Source organism: Salmo salar, chromosome 14 (assembly GCF_965601325.2).
Source record: "Salmo salar chromosome 14, fSalSal1, whole genome shotgun sequence".
NCBI classification, from domain to species: Eukaryota; Metazoa; Chordata; class Actinopteri; order Salmoniformes; family Salmonidae; genus Salmo; species Salmo salar.
This window is the reverse complement of record NC_138304.1, coordinates 107,199,734-107,219,162: the sequence shown is the minus strand read 5'-3', so window position 1 is coordinate 107,219,162 and position 19,429 is coordinate 107,199,734. Positions and strand designations below refer to the sequence as shown.

Below are 19,429 nucleotides of genomic sequence, written 5' to 3'. Positions count from 1 at the left end.
CTCTGTTAGATCCAGGCTGGCTCCTCCTCTGTTAGATCCAGGCTGGCTCCTCCTCTGTTAGATCCAGGCTGGCTCCTCTGTTAGATCCAGGCTGGCTCCTCTGTTAGATCCAGGCTGGCTCCTCTGTTAGATCCAGGCTGGCTCCTCTGTTAGATCCAGGCTGGCTCCTCCTCTGTTAGATCCAGGCTGGCTCCTCCTCTGTTAGATCCAGGCTGGCTCCTCCTCTGTTAGGTCCAGGCTGGCTCCTCCTCTGTTAGGTCCAGGCTGGCTCCTCCTCTGTTAGATCCAGGCTGGCTCCTCCTCTGTTAGATCCAGGCTGGCTCCTCCTCTGTTAGATCCAGGCTGGCTCCTCCTCTGTTAGATCCAGGCTGGCTCCTCCTCTGTTAGGTCCAGGCTGGCTCCTCCTCTGTTAGGTCCAGGCTGGCTCCTCCTCTGTTAGGTCCAGGCTGGCTCCTCCTCTGTTAGGTCCAGGCTGGCTCCTCCTCTGTTAGGTCCAGGCTGGCTCCTCCTCTGTTAGGTCCAGGCTGGCTCCTCCTCTGTTAGGTCCAGGCTGGCTCCTCCTCTGTTAGGTCCAGGCTGGCTCCTCCTCTGTTAGGTCCAGGCTGGCTCCTCCTCTGTTAGGTCCAGGCTGGCTCCTCCTCTGTTAGGTCCAGGCTGGCTCCTCCTCTGTTAGGTCCAGGCTCGCTCCTCCTCTGTTAGGTCCAGGCTGGCTCCTCCTCTGTTAGGTCCAGGCTGGCTCCTCCTCTGTTAGGTCCAGGCTGGCTCCTCCTCTGTTAGGTCCAGGCTGGCTCCTCCTCTGTTAGGTCCAGGCTGGCTCCTCCTCTGTTAGGTCCAGGCTGGCTCCTCCTCTGTTAGGTCCAGGCTGGCTCCTCCTCTGTTAGGTCCAGGCTGGCTCCTCCTCTGTTAGGTCCAGGCTGGCTCCTCCTCTGTTAGGTCCAGGCTGGCTCCTCCTCTGTTAGGTCCAGCCTGGCTCGTCCTCTGTTAGGTCCAGCCTGGCTCGTCCTCTGTTAGGTCCAGCCTGGCTCGTCCTCTGTTAGGTCCAGCCTGGCTCGTCCTCTGTTAGGTCCAGCCTGGCTCGTCCTCTGTTAGGTCCAGCCTGGCTCGTCCTCTGTTAGGTCCAGCCTGGCTCGTCCTCTGTTAGGTCCAGCCTGGCTCGTCCTCTGTTAGGTCCAGCCTGGCTCGTCCTCTGTTAGGTCCAGCCTGGCTCGTCCTCTGTTAGGTCCAGCCTGGCTCGTCCTCTGTTAGGTCCAGCCTGGCTCGTTCTCTGTTAGGTCCAGCCTGGCTCCTCCTCTGTTAGGTCCAGGCTGGCTCCTCCTCTGTTAGGTCCAGGCTGGCTCCTCCTCTGTTAGGTCCAGGCTGGCTCCTCCTCTGTTAGGTCCAGGCTGGCTCCTCCTCTGTTAGGTCCAGGCTGGCTCCTCCTCTGTTAGGTCCAGGCTGGCTCCTCCTCTGTTAGGTCCAGGCTGGCTCCTCCTCTGTTAGGTCCAGGCTGGCTCCTCCTCTGTTAGGTCCAGGCTGGCTCCTCCTCTGTTAGGTCCAGGCTGGCTCCTCCTCTGTTAGGTCCAGGCTGGCTCCTCCTCTGTTAGGTCCAGGCTCGACCTCCTCTGTTAGGTCCAGGCTGGCTCCTCCTCTGTTAGGTCCAGGCTGGCTCCTCCTCTGTTAGGTCCAGGCTGGCTCCTCCTCTGTTAGGTCCAGGCTCGACCTCCTCTGTTAGGTCCAGGCTGGCATATTATTGTGGATGATGTTCTGTTAGGTCAAATACAGTCAACACATTGTTACAAACAAGAATGATGCCGCTTTCCACCTTGCTTCTTAATATAAATCATTATATTTATATTATTCCAACAGTTCACCCAAGTGTTTTTATGTAGATTTAAAAAATGTTTTATTAAATCGGAATTAGATTTCTTTTACCCACATTCAGCCGTACTACGTATTGCACTATAAAGGGAATAGGGTGTCATTTGAGACAGAGGCCGCCAGCGAGGGTGGTCGACCACCTAGTGGATGTGCAGGCCTTTGTTCCAGCCCTGCTCCAACATACTTTAATGACTCAGCTAATGTAGCCTAGGTCCTGATGAGAAGCTGATTTGCAGTATCAGGTGTGTTCGAGCAGGGCTGGAACACAAGCCTGCACACTTAGGAGAACAGGGCCGGGCGTTCCCGGGAGAACGGGGCTGGGACGTTCCCAAAGCTACACACACTAGGCTAGGGCTGTGCAGAATACTGTGACACAATGTGTATTGTATCAGATATGGAGAAATATGACTACGACAAGTATTTCTTTTTAAATGATCTGTGATCAGAAAAAAAAGTCATTTCCAGCTGCCAGCACACACCTCTTTCACTCAAACAGTGTGAAGCTCTGTGTTCTCTAAATAACTATTGGCTACTTCTTCTGTCTGCAAAGAAACGGGCGGGCTATCGGTTGAAACCTTTGCAACGATTGGATTAGAACAAGCCACTGCTCTCATTTCTCCACACACACACACACACACACACACTGTTTCAGTCACTCGTCTCAGGGCACGAGTCTCCCTTTTCCCCAGACGTCATGTAGGAATCAGAATTCCCAGCTAGTCATTGTTGAATCTAGTTGTTTCCTGTCGTCTTGTCTGAGGCCATATGGATGTTTTAGTCCGTCTGCTTGGTCTGTTGGTGTAATTATTCCATTGCGGACGACGCCTGTTGTTATGCTGTGATCCAAGCCCATGCTTCTAGTTGTTATTGTCATTGCTCCTTGTCCAAGCAAGTTTACTGAACGACAGGTCATTTAGTAAATTAAATCAAATATTGTGAAATAAGTGTGGGGAGAGAAGTTTTGCTCCTCTCTAAAGTGAACCAATATATGGTGAATTATCCTAGCTTCATCTAAATGTGTCTGGAAGAAATGCAGACCGTAGTAGTCTGCCATGCATTAGGCTGTTTACAGTATAAACCTGCCTACTGCAGGCCTAGCTGCTGTTTACACAAACTGGACCTACTGCAGGCCAAGCTGCTGTTTACAGTATAAACCTACCTACTGCAACCCTAGCTGCTGTTTACAGTATAAACCTACCTACTGCAGGCCTAGCTGCTGTTTACAGTATAAACCTGCCTACTGCAGCCCTAGCTGCTGTTTACACAAACTGGACCTACTGCAGGCCAAGCTGCTGTTTACAGTATAAACCTACCTACTGCAGGCCTAGCTGCTGTTTACAGTATAAATCTGCCTACTGCAGCCCTAGCTGCTGTTTACACAAACTGGACCTACTGCAGGCCAAGCTGCTGTTTACACAGACTGGACCTACTGCAGCCCTAGCTGCTGTTTACAGTATAAACCTACCTACTGCAGGCCTAGCTGCTGTTTACAGTATAAACCTGCCTACTGCAGCCCTAGCTGCTGTTTACACAAACTGGACCTACTGCAGGCCAAGCTGCTGTTTACAGTATAAACCTACCTACTGCAGGCCTAGCTGCTGTTTACAGTATAAATCTGCCTACTGCAGCCCTAGCTGCTGTTTACACAAACTGGACCTACTGCAGGCCAAGCTGCTGTTTACACAGACTGGACCTACTGCAGCCCTAGCTGCTGTTTACACAGACTGGACCTACTGCAGCCCTAGCTGCTGTTTACACAGACTGGACCTACTGCAGCCCTAGCTGCTGTTTACACAGACTGGACCTACTGCAGCCCTAGCTGCTGTTTACACAGACTGGACCTACTGCAGCCCTAGCTGCTGTTTACACAGACTGGACCTACTGCAGCCCTAGCTGCTGTTTACACAGACTGGACCTACTGCAGCCCTAGCTGCTGTTTACACAGACTGGACCTACTGCAGCCCTAGCTGCTGTTTACACAGACTGGACCTACTGCAGCCCTAGCTGCTGTTTACACAGACTGGACCTACTGCAGGCCAAGCTGCTGTTTACACAGACTGGACCTACTGCAGCCCTAGCTGCTGTTTACACAAACTGGACCTACTGCAGCCCTAGCTGCTGTTTACACAGACTGGACCTACTGCAGCGCTAGCTGCTGTTTACACAGACTGGACCTACTGCAGCCCTAGCTGCTGTTTACACAGACTGGACCTACTGCAGCCCTAGCTGCTGTTTACACAGACTGGACCTACTGCAGCCCTAGCTGCTGTTTACACAGACTGGACCTACTGCAGCCCTAGCTGCTGTTTACACAGACTGGACCTACTGCAGCCCTAGCTGCTGTTTACACAGACTGGACCTACTGCAGCCCTAGCTGCTGTTTACACAAACTGGACCTGCTGCAGGCCAAGCTGCTGTTTACACAAACTGGACCTGCTGCAGCCCTAGCTGCTGTTTACACAGACTGGACCTACTGCAGCCCTAGCTGCTGTTTACACAGACTGGACCTACTGCAGCCCTAGCTGCTGTTTACACAGACTGGACCTACTGCAGCCCTAGCTGCTGTTTACACAGACTGGACCTACTGCAGCCCTAGCTGCTGTTTACACAGACTGGACCTACTGCAGCCCTAGCTGCTGTTTACACAGACTGGACCTACTGCAGCCCTAGCTGCTGTTTACACAGACTGGACCTACTGCAGCCCTAGCTGCTGTTTACACAGACTGGACCTACTGCAGCCCTAGCTGCTGTTTACACAGACTGGACCTACTGCAGCCCTAGCTGCTGTTTACACAGACTGGACCTACTGCAGCCCTAGCTGCTGTTTACACAAACTGGACCTACTGCAGGCCAAGCTGCTGTTTACACAGACTGGACCTACTGCAGCCCTAGCTGCTGTTTACACAGACTGGACCTACTGCAGCCCTAGCTGCTGTTTACACAGACTGGACCTACTGCAGCCCTAGCTGCTGTTTACACAGACTGGACCTACTGCAGCCCTAGCTGCTGTTTACACAGACTGGACCTACTGCAGCCCTAGCTGCTGTTTACACAGACTGGACCTACTGCAGCCCTAGCTGCTGTTTACACAGACTGGACCTACTGCAGCCCTAGCTGCTGTTTACACAGACTGGACCTACTGCAGCCCTAGCTGCTGTTTACACAGACTGGACCTACTGCAGCCCTAGCTGCTGTTTACACAGACTGGACCTACTGCAGCCCTAGCTGCTGTTTACACAGACTGGACCTACTGCAGCCCTAGCTGCTGTTTACACAGACTGGACCTACTGCAGCCCTAGCTGCTGTTTACACAGACTGGACCTACTGCAGCCCTAGCTGCTGTTTACACAGACTGGACCTACTGCAGGCCTAGCTGCTGTTTACACAGACTGGACCTACTGCAGCCCTAGCTGCTGTTTACACAAACTGGACCTACTGCAGCCCTAGCTGCTGTTTACACAAACTGGACCTACTGCAGCCCTAGCTGCTGTTTACACAGACTGGACCTACTGCAGCCCTAGCTGCTGTTTACACAGACTGGACCTACTGCAGCCCTAGCTGCTGTTTACACAGACTGGACCTACTGCAGCCCTAGCTGCTGTTTACACAGACTGGACCTACTGCAGCCCTAGCTGCTGTTTACACAGACTGGACCTACTGCAGCCCTAGCTGCTGTTTACACAGACTGGACCTACTGCAGCCCTAGCTGCTGTTTACACAGACTGGACCTACTGCAGCCCTAGCTGCTGTTTACACAGACTGGACCTACTGCAGCCCTAGCTGCTGTTTACACAGACTGGACCTACTGCAGCCCTAGCTGCTGTTTACACAGACTGGACCTACTGCAGGCCAAGCTGCTGTTTACACAGACTGGACCTACTGCAGCCCTAGCTGCTGTTTACACAGACTGGACCTACTGCAGCCCTAGCTGCTGTTTACACAGACTGGACCTACTGCAGCCCTAGCTGCTGTTTACACAGACTGGACCTACTGCAGCCCTAGCTGCTGTTTACACAGACTGGACCTACTGCAGCCCTAGCTGCTGTTTACACAGACTGGACCTACTGCAGCCCTAGCTGCTGTTTACACAGACTGGACCTACTGCAGCCCTAGCTGCTGTTTACACAGACTGGACCTACTGCAGCCCTAGCTGCTGTTTACACAGACTGGACCTACTGCAGCCCTAGCTGCTGTTTACACAGACTGGACCTACTGCAGCCCTAGCTGCTGTTTACACAGACTGGACCTACTGCAGCCCTAGCTGCTGTTTACACAGACTGGACCTACTGCAGCCCTAGCTGCTGTTTACACAGACTGGACCTACTGCAGCCCTAGCTGCTGTTTACACAGACTGGACCTACTGCAGCCCTAGCTGCTGTTTACACAGACTGGACCTACTGCAGCCCTAGCTGCTGTTTACACAGACTGGACCTACTGCAGCCCTAGCTGCTGTTTACACAGACTGGACCTACTGCAGCCCTAGCTGCTGTTTACACAGACTGGACCTACTGCAGCCCTAGCTGCTGTTTACACAGACTGGACCTACTGCAGCCCTAGCTGCTGTTTACACAGACTGGACCTACTGCAGCCCTAGCTGCTGTTTACACAGACTGGACCTACTGCAGCCCTAGCTGCTGTTTACACAGACTGGACCTGCTGCAGCCCTAGCTGCTGTTTACACAGACTGGACCTACTGCAGCCCTAGCTGCTGTTTACACAAACTGGACCTACTGCAGCCCTAGCTGCTGTTTACACAAACTGGACCTACTGCAGCCCTAGCTGCTGTTTACACAGACTGGACCTACTGCAGCCCAAGCTGCTGTTTACACAGACTGGACCTACTGCAGCCCTAGCTGCTGTTTACACAGACTGGACCTACTGCAGCCCTAGCTGCTGTTTACACAGACTGGACCTACTGCAGGCCAAGCTGCTGTTTACACAAACTGGACCTACTGCAGCCCTAGCTGCTGTTTACACAGACTGGACCTGCTGCAGCCCTAGCTGCTGTTTACACAGACTGGACCTGCTGCAGCCCTAGCTGCTGTTTACACAAACTGGACCTGCTGCAGCCCTAGCTGCTGTTTACACAAACTGGACCTACTGCAGCCCTAGCTGCTGTTTACACAGACTGGACCTACTGCAGCCCTAGCTGCTGTTTACACAAACTGGACCTGCTGCAGGCCAAGCTGCTGTTTACACAAACTGGACCTACTGCAGCCCTAGCTGCTGTTTACACAGACTGGACCTACTGCAGCCCTAGCTGCTGTTTACACAAACTGGACCTACTGCAGCCCTAGCTGCTGTTTACACAGACTGGACCTACTGCAGCCCTAGCTGCTGTTTACACAAACTGGACCTACTGCAGCCCTAGCTGCTGTTTACACAAACTGGACCTACTGCAGCCCTAGCTGCTGTTTACACAGACTGGACCTACTGCAGCCCTAGCTGCTGTTTACACAGACTGGACCTACTGCAGCCCTAGCTGCTGTTTACACAGACTGGACCTACTGCAGGCCAAGCTGCTGTTTACACAAACTGGACCTACTGCAGCCCTAGCTGCTGTTTACACAAACTGGACCTACTGCAGCCCTAGCTGCTGTTTACACAGACTGGACCTACTGCAGCCCTAGCTGCTGTTTACACAAACTGGACCTACTGCAGCCCTAGCTGCTGTTTACACAGACTGGACCTACTGCAGCCCTAGCTGCTGTTTACACAAACTGGACCTACTGCAGCCCTAGCTGCTGTTTACACAAACTGGACCTACTGCAGCCCTAGCTGCTGTTTACACAAACTGGACCTACTGCAGCCCTAGCTGCTGTTTACACAGACTGGACCTACTGCAGCCCTAGCTGCTGTTTACACAGACTGGACCTACTGCAGGCCTAGCTGCTGTTTACAGTATAAACCTACCTACTGCAGGCCTAGCTGCTGTTTACAGTATAAACCTACCTACTGCAGCCCTAGCTGCTGTTTACACAAACTGGACCTACTGCAGCCCTCGCTGCTGTTTACACAAACTGGACCTACCTACTGCAGCCCTAGCTGCTGTTTACACAGACTGGACCTACTGCAGCCCTAGCTGCTGTTTACACAGACTGGACCTACTGCAGGCCTAGCTGCTGTTTACAGTATAAACCTGCCTACTGCAGCCCTAGCTGCTGTTTACACAGACTGGACCTACTGCAGCCCTAGCTGCTGTTTACACAAACTGGACCTACTGCAGGCCAAGCTGCTGTTTACACAGACTGGACCTACTGCAGCCCTAGCTGCTGTTTACACAAACTGGACCTACTGCAGCCCTAGCTGCTGTTTACACAGACTGGACCTACTGCAGCCCTAGCTGCTGTTTACACAAACTGGACCTACTGCAGGCCAAGCTGCTGTTTACAGTATAAACCTACCTACTGCAGGCCTAGCTGCTATTTACACAGACTGGACCTACAGCAGCCCTAGCTGCTGTTTACACAGACTGGACCTACTGCAGCCCTAGCTGCTGTTTACACAAACTGGACCTACTGCAGGCCAAGCTGCTGTTTACACAGACTGGACCTACTGCAGCCCTAGCTGCTGTTTACACAAACTGGACCTACTGCAGCCCTAGCTGCTGTTTACGCAGACTGGACCTACTGCAGCCCTAGCTGCTGTTTACACAAACTGGACCTACTGCAGCCCTAGCTGCTGTTTACGCAGACTGGACCTACTGCAGCCCTAGCTGCTGTTTACACAAACTGGACCTACTGCAGCCCTAGCTGCTGTTTACACAGACTGGACCTACTGCAGCCCTAGCTGCTGTTTACACAAACTGGACCTACTGCAGGCCAAGCTGCTGTTTACACAGACTGGACCTACTGCAGCCCTAGCTGCTGTTTACACAAACTGGACCTACTGCAGCCCTAGCTGCTGTTTACACAGACTGGACCTACTGCAGCCCTAGCTGCTGTTTACACAAACTGGACCTACTGCAGCCCTAGCTGCTGTTTACACAGACTGGACCTACTGCAGCCCTAGCTGCTGTTTACACAAACTGGACCTACTGCAGGCCAAGCTGCTGTTTACACAGACTGGACCTACTGCAGCCCTAGCTGCTGTTTACACAGACTGGACCTACTGCAGCCCTAGCTGCTGTTTACACAAACTGGACCTACTGCAGGCCAAGCTGCTGTTTACACAGACTGGACCTACTGCAGCCCTAGCTGCTGTTTACACAAACTGGACCTACTGCAGCCCTAGCTGCTGTTTACACAGACTGGACCTACTGCAGCCCTAGCTGCTGTTTACACAGACTGGACCTACTGCAGCCCTAGCTGCTGTTTACACAGACTGGACCTACTGCAGGCCAAGCTGCTGTTTACACAGACTGGACCTACTGCAGCCCTAGCTGCTGTTTACACAGACTGGACCTACTGCAGCCCTAGCTGCTGTTTACACAGACTGGACCTACTGCAGCCCTAGCTGCTGTTTACACAGACTGGACCTACTGCAGGCCAAGCTGCTGTTTACACAGACTGGACCTACTGCAGCCCTAGCTGCTGTTTACACAAACTGGACCTACTGCAGGCCAAGCTGCTGTTTACAGTATAAACTGGACAGTACAAAAAAAAGCTGAAGTAAACTTTAAACACAGATGTACTTTTCTGAGATCCTTTTATTTATAGGTTTAGATGTTCAAGAGTGGCCCGTAACCCCAAATAATAATTCCCAGGTCTGAGTACCAGTCTCTTTATCTAGCATTCCACTCCTTGCCACTCCTTGTCATTGCCAAAGAGAATGGGCTTTCTCTACGTTCATGTCGGTAGCCATGAAGTGTTTTGAAAGACTGGTCATGGCTTTCAACACCATCATCGTGCCAGGAAACCCTAGACCCACTCTAATTCACGTACCGCCCCGACAGATCCACAGATGACGCAATCTCAATCGCACTCCATACTGGTTTTCAAATTGTATCAGAGTAAAATGTAGCCTAATATCTTGAATCCCCACCCCTCATAGCCTGGTTCCTCTCTAGGTTTCTTCCTAGGTTTTTGGCCTTTCTAGGGAGTTTTTCCTAGCCACCGTGCTTCTACACCTGCATTGCTTGCTGTTTGGGGTTTTAGGCTGGGTTTCTGTACAGCACTTTGAGATATCAGCTGATGTACGAAGGGCTATATAAATACACTTGATTTGATTGTGTTGGTAATCATATTTAAATATGCGTGTTTTCATAATGACTGCAGATATCGTTAGCATAGACGGTAGGCCTAAAAAATAAAAATTGTTTGATTTTTCTATGCTTCCCAAATGTTCCAGATAATCGAGTGTAATCCCCCCCCATCTACCAATCTTAGACATTAGCATGATATTGCATTTTAAATGGGCAAGATGTATTTTAATTAGGCTAGGTTACGCTACATATGTCAACCCTTCTATTGCTTTATGAAGATCAGCAGGATGTCGGATTAGGTTCAGGTTGTAGTAATATACTCCGTAGCTTTAGTCGAAAACAACAAAGGAACATATTGAGCAGTCAGTCTCTTACAAACGTGGACATGAGTTGTTTTGACAGCACACATTGTTTAGTATCAAAACACTGCTTCCACCCAGGTGTAACAGACCAGCTGTTCTGGACAGACCAGATTGACTACTGTAGGTGACAGCAGCTGTTCTGGACAGACCAGATTGACTACTGTAGGTGACAGCAGCTGTTCTGGACAGACCAGATTGACTACTGTAGGTGACAGCAGCTGTTCTGGACAGACCAGATTGACTACTGTAGGTGACAGCAGCTGTTCTGGACAGACCACATTGACTACTGTAGGGGACAGCAGCTGTTCTGGACAGACCACATTGACTACTGTAGGGGACAGCAGCTGTTCTGGACAGACCACATTGACTACTGTAGGGGACAGCAGCTGTTCTGGACAGACCAGATTGACTACTGTAGGGGACAGCAGCTGTTCTGGACAGACCACATTGACTACTGTAGGGGACAGCAGCTGTTCTGGACAGACCACATTGACTACTGTAGGGGACAGCAGCTGTTCTGGACAGACAAGATTGACTACTGTAGGGGACAGCAGCTGTTCTGGACAGACCAGATTGACTACTGTAGGGGACAGCAGCTGTTCTGGACAGACCAGATTGACTACTGTAGGGGACAGCAGCTGTTCTGGACAGACCAGATTGACTACTGTAGGGGACAGCAGCTGTTCTGGACAGACCAGATTGACTACTGTAGGGGACAGCAGCTGTTCTGGACAGACCACATTGACTACTGTAGGGGACAGCAGCTGTTCTGGACAGACCACATTGACTACTGTAGGGGACAGCAGCTGTTCTGGACAGACCAGATTGACTACTGTAGGGGACAGCAGCTGTTCTGGACAGACCACATTGACTACTGTAGGTGACAGCAGCTGTTCTGGACAGACCACATTGACTACTGTAGGGGACAGCAGCTGTTCTGGACAGACCACATTGACTACTGTAGATGACATCATAACTACTAACTTTCATCTGATACCTTCTAGTAGCTACGTTTGCTCGTTCAGTAGATCATTTTTGGTATGTCCTGTGTACCTGGATACTGGGAGAAAGAGAGCCCTAATGCCTGTTATGGTGGCTTGGATAGATTGGCTACGGCTGTTTTTTAATGAAAGGGTTAGCGTTTTGGTTGGATAGTGCCTTCACTGTGACCGTACAGATGATCTTGCTTACTGTCCAGTTTGATTTGTCCAACTGCAACCTGTAACTATTTATAAACTTACATTTTTCTGGTTGGCGTGACTTAAGATGGTTCTAGAGTTGTTGCATGTCAGAGTGGCTTTCTTAGCCTACTGTAGTTGCAAAATAGGTAGCATTTAGCATTTTATAGTTATATAAAATAGGTAGCATTTAGCATTTTGTAGTTATGCAAAATAGGTAGCATTTAGCATTTTGTAGTTATGCAAAATAGGTAGCATTTAGCATTTTGTAGTTATGCAAAATAGGTAGCATTTAGCATTTTGTAGTTATGCAAAATAGGTAGCATTTTGTATTTTGTAGTTATGCAAAATAGGTAGCATTTTGTAGTTATATAAAATAGGTAGCATTTTGTAGTTATATAAAATAGGTAGCATTTTGTTTGGGTAGTACCCTAACCTTACAGACCCAGGAGTGTCATTTTCCTTTAGCCGTTCAGGAGTCCGCGAGGCCTACAGCATCACACAAATATAGACTTGAAACTAGGTTGTGTTTCAAGCTGGGTGGCATACGACGGTTACAGAGTTGCTGCTAATGACGTTGGAGTTGCCACTTCTAAAATCAAAGTTTTAGAGTTTGTTCACAGTTTATCTTCAACAAAATCAAGCGTCATCCACTCTTGAAAGGGGAACTAGACTAATGTTTTCCATATTCATTTTACTGCTGTAGAACTGAAGCCACACACGTAGAGAAACCTGACCGAGCCTAACAGCCTTATAGGAGTTTGCTACAGCGTTACCGCTGCCACCCTACTGTTTGCATAATCATTTATTTATTCCACAGTTGAGTTCAGACATGAACATACAGTTCAGGAAGTATTCAGTCTTTTGACTTTTTTTCCCCACATTTTTGTTGTTGTTACAGCTTGAATTTAAAATGGATTACATTGAGATTTGGTGTCACAAGTGGAATGATGTTTTTAGATTTTTTTTTTTTGTTTTACAAATTAATAAAAAATTTAAAGCTGAAGTCCTGAGTCAATAAGTATATAAACCCTTTTATGGGAAGCCTAAATAAGTTCAGGAGTACAGAACTGCTAGTCACATAAGTGTCATGGACTCACCCTGTGTGCAATGATAGTGTTTTAACATGATTGTTGAATGACTACCTCATCTCTGTACACCACACATACAATTATCTGTAAGGTCCCTCAGTCGAGCTGTGAATTTCAAACACACATTCAACCACAAAGACCAGGGAGGTTTTCCAATGCCTCGCAAAGAAGGGCTCCTATTGGTAGATGGGTAAAAAATGAAGTAGACATTTGAATATGCCTTTGAGCATGGGGAAGTTATTAATTACACTTTGGATGGTGTATCAATACACCCAGTCACTACAAAGATACAGGCGTCCTTCCTAACTCAGTTGATGGAGAGAAAGGGAAACCACTCAGGGATTTCACCACGAGGCCGATGGTGACGTTAAAACCGTGTTTTTAATGGATGTGATGGGAGGAAACTGAGGATGGATCCAGAAATGAAACTTCATGTCCTGAATACAAAGCATTATGTTTGGGGCAAATCCAACACAACACATCCCTGAGTACCATTCTTCATATTCTCAAGCATGGTGGTGGCTGCATCATGTTATGGGTATGCTTGTCATCAGCAAGGACTAGGGAGTTGTTTAGGATAAAAAGAAACAGAATAGAGCTAAGAACAGGCAACATCCTACATGAAACCCTGGATCAGTCTGCTTTCCACCAGACACTGGGAGATATTCACCTTTCAGCAGGACAATAACCTAAAACACAAGGCCAAATATACACTGGAGTTGCTTACCAAGACGACATTGAATGTTCCTAAGGGGCCGAGTTACAATTTTGACTTAAATTGGCTTGAAAATCTATAGCAGCACTTGAAAATGACTGTCTAGCAATGATCAACAACCAACTTGACAGAGCTTGAAGAATTTTAAAAAGAATAATTTGCAAATATTGTACTATCCAGGTGTGCAAAGCTCTCGGAGACTTACCCAGAAAAACTCACAGCTGTAATCGCTTCCAAAGGTGATTCTAACATGTATTGACTCGGGGGTGTAAATACTTACGTAAATGAGATTCATGTTCATGAAATCATTAAAATCCTAGACGGAAAATATTTACACAAGAAGCAACCTAATATCACACAGTCATTTAGCAATTTGCAAAATTTTTTCTAAAAACATGTTTTTCACTTTGTGATAATGGGGTTTGTGTGTAGATGGGGGGGGGGGGGGGGGGACCTGTGTTGAATTGAGGCTGTAACACAACAACATGGAATCAGTCAGGGGGGTGTGAATACTTTCTGAAGGTACTGTGTCCTCCTCCCAGTATTTCACTGTAGTAATTATGTTCCATCCTTTTCTCCTGACTGAGCTTGTGTCCCAAATAGCCCCCTATTCATTGTATAGTGAGGTGAGTGAGTCGTATAGGATTGTAGTTTTCATTTGACCTAAACCAGTCAGCAGGTCATACTTTACAGCTTCACTGTGGGCCCTGGTCAAAAGTAGTGGGCTGTGGGCACTGGTCAAAAGTAGTGGGCTGTGGGCCCTGTCTGGTTAACGGCAGTGGGCTGTGGGCCTGTCTGGTAACGGCAGTGGGCCCTGCCTGGTTAACGGCAGTGGGCTGTGGGCCCTGCCTGGTTAACGGCAGTGGGCTGTGGGCCCTGCCTGGTTAACGGCAGTGGGCTGTGGGCCCTGCCTGGTTAACGGCAGTGGGCCCTGCCTGGTTAACGGCAGTGGGCTGTTGGAAATGCGGTGCCATTTGGGATATGGACACTGAGGGACTTGGATATTGGACTTGGAAGTTCCCTGTCCAATGGTTAAAATGTCCCACCCTTGACGCCAGAGCCTGTATTCACAAACGTAGCCCAGAAATATTTTCGCTATCTATCTCAGATTCTTCTGGTAATTCTCACAGTAACTTCATTGGAAGGAACGATGTTTGGCATTTCTTTTGTCTCTAGATCCTCTGTATCACAAACCATTTTTTTTTTTTTTTAAGTCGCAATGAAAGCAGCTATTTTAGGCCCGATTCAGACCCATCCATGCCTCCTGTAAGACCCAATGATCTTGGTATCATTACATTCCTTTACAGCAGACTCTCATATGGAGTGATTCTGAAATACAATTCACTGGGTTGGTGGTGCTTCTAAAAAAAAACGTATCCTTACAGCACCTTTTAGAGTTAGCAGGATTCCTACTGGACTTGTGGTGTACTTCAGATTGTAGATCGGACCTAAAATGGCTTCTTTCATAAGGATTTTCTAATTGTTCATGTCAATCTGAGATACCAAAACATATTATCAACATGGAATCGCTGGGCAAAGTTCTCTGTCGAAAGGTTATAACGTCCCTCCCAGGACAGGAGCCAAGACGAGACTGCCCTTTGACCCTCCACTCTGCCAAAACACTGACGCTTCCAAATCACAACACTGACGCTCCCAAATCGCGTCAGTGACATCACAATACCCCACAATGACATCACACTACCCCACAATGACATCACACTTTCCCACAATGACATCACAATACCCTACAATGACATCACAATACCCCACAATGACATCACAATGACATCACACTACCCCACAATGACATCACAATACCCCACAATGACATCACACTACCCCACAATGACATCACAATACCCTACAATGACATCACACTACCCCACGCACACTCCCCGACATCACAATACCCTACAATGACATCACACTACCCCACAATGACATCACACCCTCACATACCCCACAATGACATCACACTACGCCACACCCACATGACATCACACCCACATGACCCCCCCACAATGACATCACACCCCTGACTCACCCCCACAATGACATCACAATACCCTACAATGACATCACAATACCCCACAATGACATCACAATGACATCACACTACCCCACAATGACATCACACTACCCCACAATGACATCACAATACCCCTGACACACTCCCCGACATCACAACCCCTGACACCCCCCACAATGACCCTCCCACAATGACATCACACTACCCCACAATGACATCACAATACCCTACAATGACATCACAATACCCTACAATGACATCACACTACCCCACAATGACATCACAATACCCTACAATGACATCACAATACCCTACAATGACATCACAATACCCCACAATGACATCACACTACCCTACAATGACATCACAATACCCCACAATGACATCACACTACCCCACAATGACATCACAATACCCTACAATGACAAAGGGGAAAAACAGGTTTTTAGAAATGTTTGTAAACGTATTCAAAATAAAAATCTTTAATCACATTTATGTAAATATCCAGACCCTTCTTGGGTATGACGCTATAAAGAGTTCAGTCTTGGTTTCATCAGACTGTAGAATCTTGTGGTCTGAGAGTCCTTTAGGTGCCTTTTGGCAGAATGTCATGTGCCTTTTACTGAGGAGTGGCTTCTGTCTGGCCACTCTACTATAAAGGCCTGATTGGTGGAGCGCTGCAGAGATGGTTGTCCTTCTGGAAGGATCTCCCATCTCCACAGAGGAACTCTGGAGCTCTGACAGATTGCCCATCGGGTTCTTGATCACCTCCCTGACCAAGGCCCTTCTCCCCCGATTGCTCAGTTTGGCCGGGCGGCCAGCTCTATGAAGAGTTTTGGTGGTTCCAAACTTCTTCCATTTTTAAGAATGATGGAGGCCACTGTGTTCTTGGGGACCTTCAATGCTGCAGACATTTTTTCTGTGCCTCGACACAATCCTGACTCGGAGCTCTACGGACAATTCCAGGTGGACTCCAATCAAGTTGTAGAAACATCTCAAGGATGATCAATGGAAACAGGATGCACCTGATCTCAATTTCGAGTCTCGTAGCAAAAGGTCTGAATACTTATGTAAATAAGGTTTTTCCGTTTTTTTAATACATTTTCAAACATTTCTAAAAACCTGTTTTTTGCTTTGTCATTATGGGATTGTGTGTGTGTGTGTGTGTGTGTGTGTGTGTGTGTGTGTGTAAAATGATTTAATCAATTTTAGAATAAGGCTGTAACGTAACAAAATGTGGAGAAAGTCAAGGGGTCTGAATACTTTCCGACGACGGCTGTGGATCCAACTTTGCTCTGACCTTTATTTATCACGGCACAGACAGGAAGTCTATTTAGGAAAGGTTTTATAGGCAACATGTCCAACACAGTCAAGACGGACATGCAGTCTAAATACTGATTTTAATAAAATGTGTTCATCATTGCAACCGTTGGCTGAAGCAGGAGACAGACAGGCAGTCAAAGTAGGAATGTTCTTTTTGGGTTTTTTTCAGCAACAATCAGGCTACGATATGACAAATAGCAGTAGGCCCCGGGCCATCCAAAACTAACTCGCCCACTGTCGAACTCCGCTTACCGGCTACATGCTTCAACTTCCCAGAGGTGGAACAGCTACTCTGGTGGATTGAAATCATGTCTATCATGATCTACTGTCTATCAAATCATCACAAATGTTAATGTGTGGTTAAAAGGCGGATTGTTTTGCCCCAATGTGATGTGTAGACTGAACCCTGCTTCTGCTACTGCAATATCCGTAGTTACAACAGACAGGTTGTAACCTACGTGCCACATTAGCCTACGTGCCACAGTAGCCTTCGTGCCACATTAGCCTACGTGCCACATTAGCCTTCGTGCCACATTAGCCTACGTGCCACATTAGCCTACGTGCTACATTAGCCTACGTGCTACATTAGCCTACATGCTACATTAGCCTACGTGCTACATTAGCCTACAAAATGTATTGGTATTCAGAATGTTGGTTGAAGTAGCCACAGGGGTTTTATTTATTCAGGAATATGAGGCTACTAGTCGAGGCACCCGTCTTTTTTTTTTTTAGCAAAATTATTTTTGCATTAATCCCAACGTTCACTAAATTTTTGACCGCGACCCAATGGCACCTTTTTCTAGAGCGCTGTGGTCAGAAGTAGTGAACTATAGCGGGAATAGGGAGTCATTTGGGACGCGGACGGCTAGGCCTGTGATGCATCCAGGTTGACTGGTTATTAGACCCTTGTGGAGTCGCGTTGAGTCCGTCCACCCCTTTTTAGTAAGCACATTCTGTAGAAGAGGAAGGTCCATTTCTAATGTCTCCTGACTGGTTTGTTTCCTGCTGAAGTAGCCTGCTTTAGAGAGCACTGCGTTTTTTAGATCTGTAACCCAAAACCCCATAGTCTGCCAGGTTTAGCAGAACAGATAAAATATCAACTATTTCCAGCTATGTTATTGAGAGTGAAGCATGCTTCTTTTGACCAGAGCCCTTATGCAGTGCCCTTATGCAGTGCCCCTATGCAGTGCCCCTATGCAGTGCCCCTATGCAGAGCCCCTATGCAGAGCCCTTATGCAGAGCCCTTATGCAGTGCCCCTATGCAGTGCCCCTATGCAGTGCCCCTATGCAGAGCCCCTATGCAGAGCCCTTATGCAGAGCCCTTATGCAGAGCACCTTTGCAGAGCCCCTATGCAGAGCCCCTATGCAGTGCCCCTATGCAGTGCCCCTATGCAGAGCCCATATGATGAAGGGTGCCGTATACCCACCCTACCCACAGCCTCTATACGTACCCTACCCACAGCCTCTATACCCACCCTACCCACAGCCTCTATACCCACCCTACCTACAGCCTCTATACCCACCCTACCCACAGCCTCTATACCCACCCTACCCACAGCCTCTATACCCACCCTACCCACAGCCTCTATACCCTTCCTACCCACAGCCTCTATACCCTACCCTACCCACAGCCTCTATACCCACCCTACCCACAGCCTCTATACGCACCCTACCCACAGCCTCTATACGCACCCTACCCACAGCCTCTATACGCACCCTACCCACAGCCTCTATACGCACCCTACCCACAGCCTCTATACCCACCCTACCCGCAGCTTCTATACCCACCCTACCCACAGCCTCTATACCCACCCCACCCTACCCACAGCCTCTATACCCACCCTACCCACAGCCTCTATACCCACCCTACCCACAGCCTCTATACCCACCCTACCCTACCCACAGACTCTATACTCACCCTACCCACAGCCTCTATACCCACCCTACCCACAGCCTCTATACCCACCCTACCCACAGCCTCTATACCCACCCTACCCACAGCCTCTATACCCTACCCTACCCACAGCCTCTATACCCTACCCTACCCACAGCCTCCCAACCCTACCCTACCCACAGCCTCTATACGCACCCTACCCACAGCCTCTATACGCACCCTACCCACAGCCTCTATACGCACCCTACCCACAGCCTCTATACCCACCCTACCCACACCCTCTATACCCACCCTACCCACAGCCTCTATACCCACCCTACCCTACCCACAGGCTCTATACCCACCCTACCCACAGCCTCTATACGCACCCTCTCCTACCCACAGCCTCTATACCCACCCTACCCACAGTCTCTATACCCACCCTACCCACAGCCTCTATACGCACCCTACCCACAGGGTGCATCCCAAATCACAACCTTTTCCCTACATAGTGCGCCGGTTTCATAAAGGAATATTGTGCCATTGGGACGCAGTAGGAACAGACAGATGCCTGGGTGGAAAGTCCACACAGCGTAGATATCATGGCACAGTGCGTTTTTAGCTTAGCTTAGCACAAGATAACAAGAAGATTTGATATCTGAATAACATGAAAGAGCCACTGTCTTAAGGATAGACTCCATGCTGTGGGCGCGCCTCCCTCAGGGTGCAAGTTCAACCCTTTTCAAGGAGAAGCATAGACGTAGGCCTGTCTAGCATGAATGTGTATATAGCCTGTGGAAGTACTTTGTTTCTGTGCATTGCAACAACAAGACGTTTCTCTTTGTCTGTCTTCCTTTG

General features: G+C 49.0%; 1 protein-coding gene across 1 annotated transcript in view; it reads left to right on the top strand.

The window, feature by feature from the left end:
* The window catches only part of LOC106570755 (transmembrane protein 64), a 28,875-nt gene that overhangs the window by 2,307 nt on the left and 7,139 nt on the right, over positions 1–19,429 (top strand). The window lies entirely within an intron of this gene.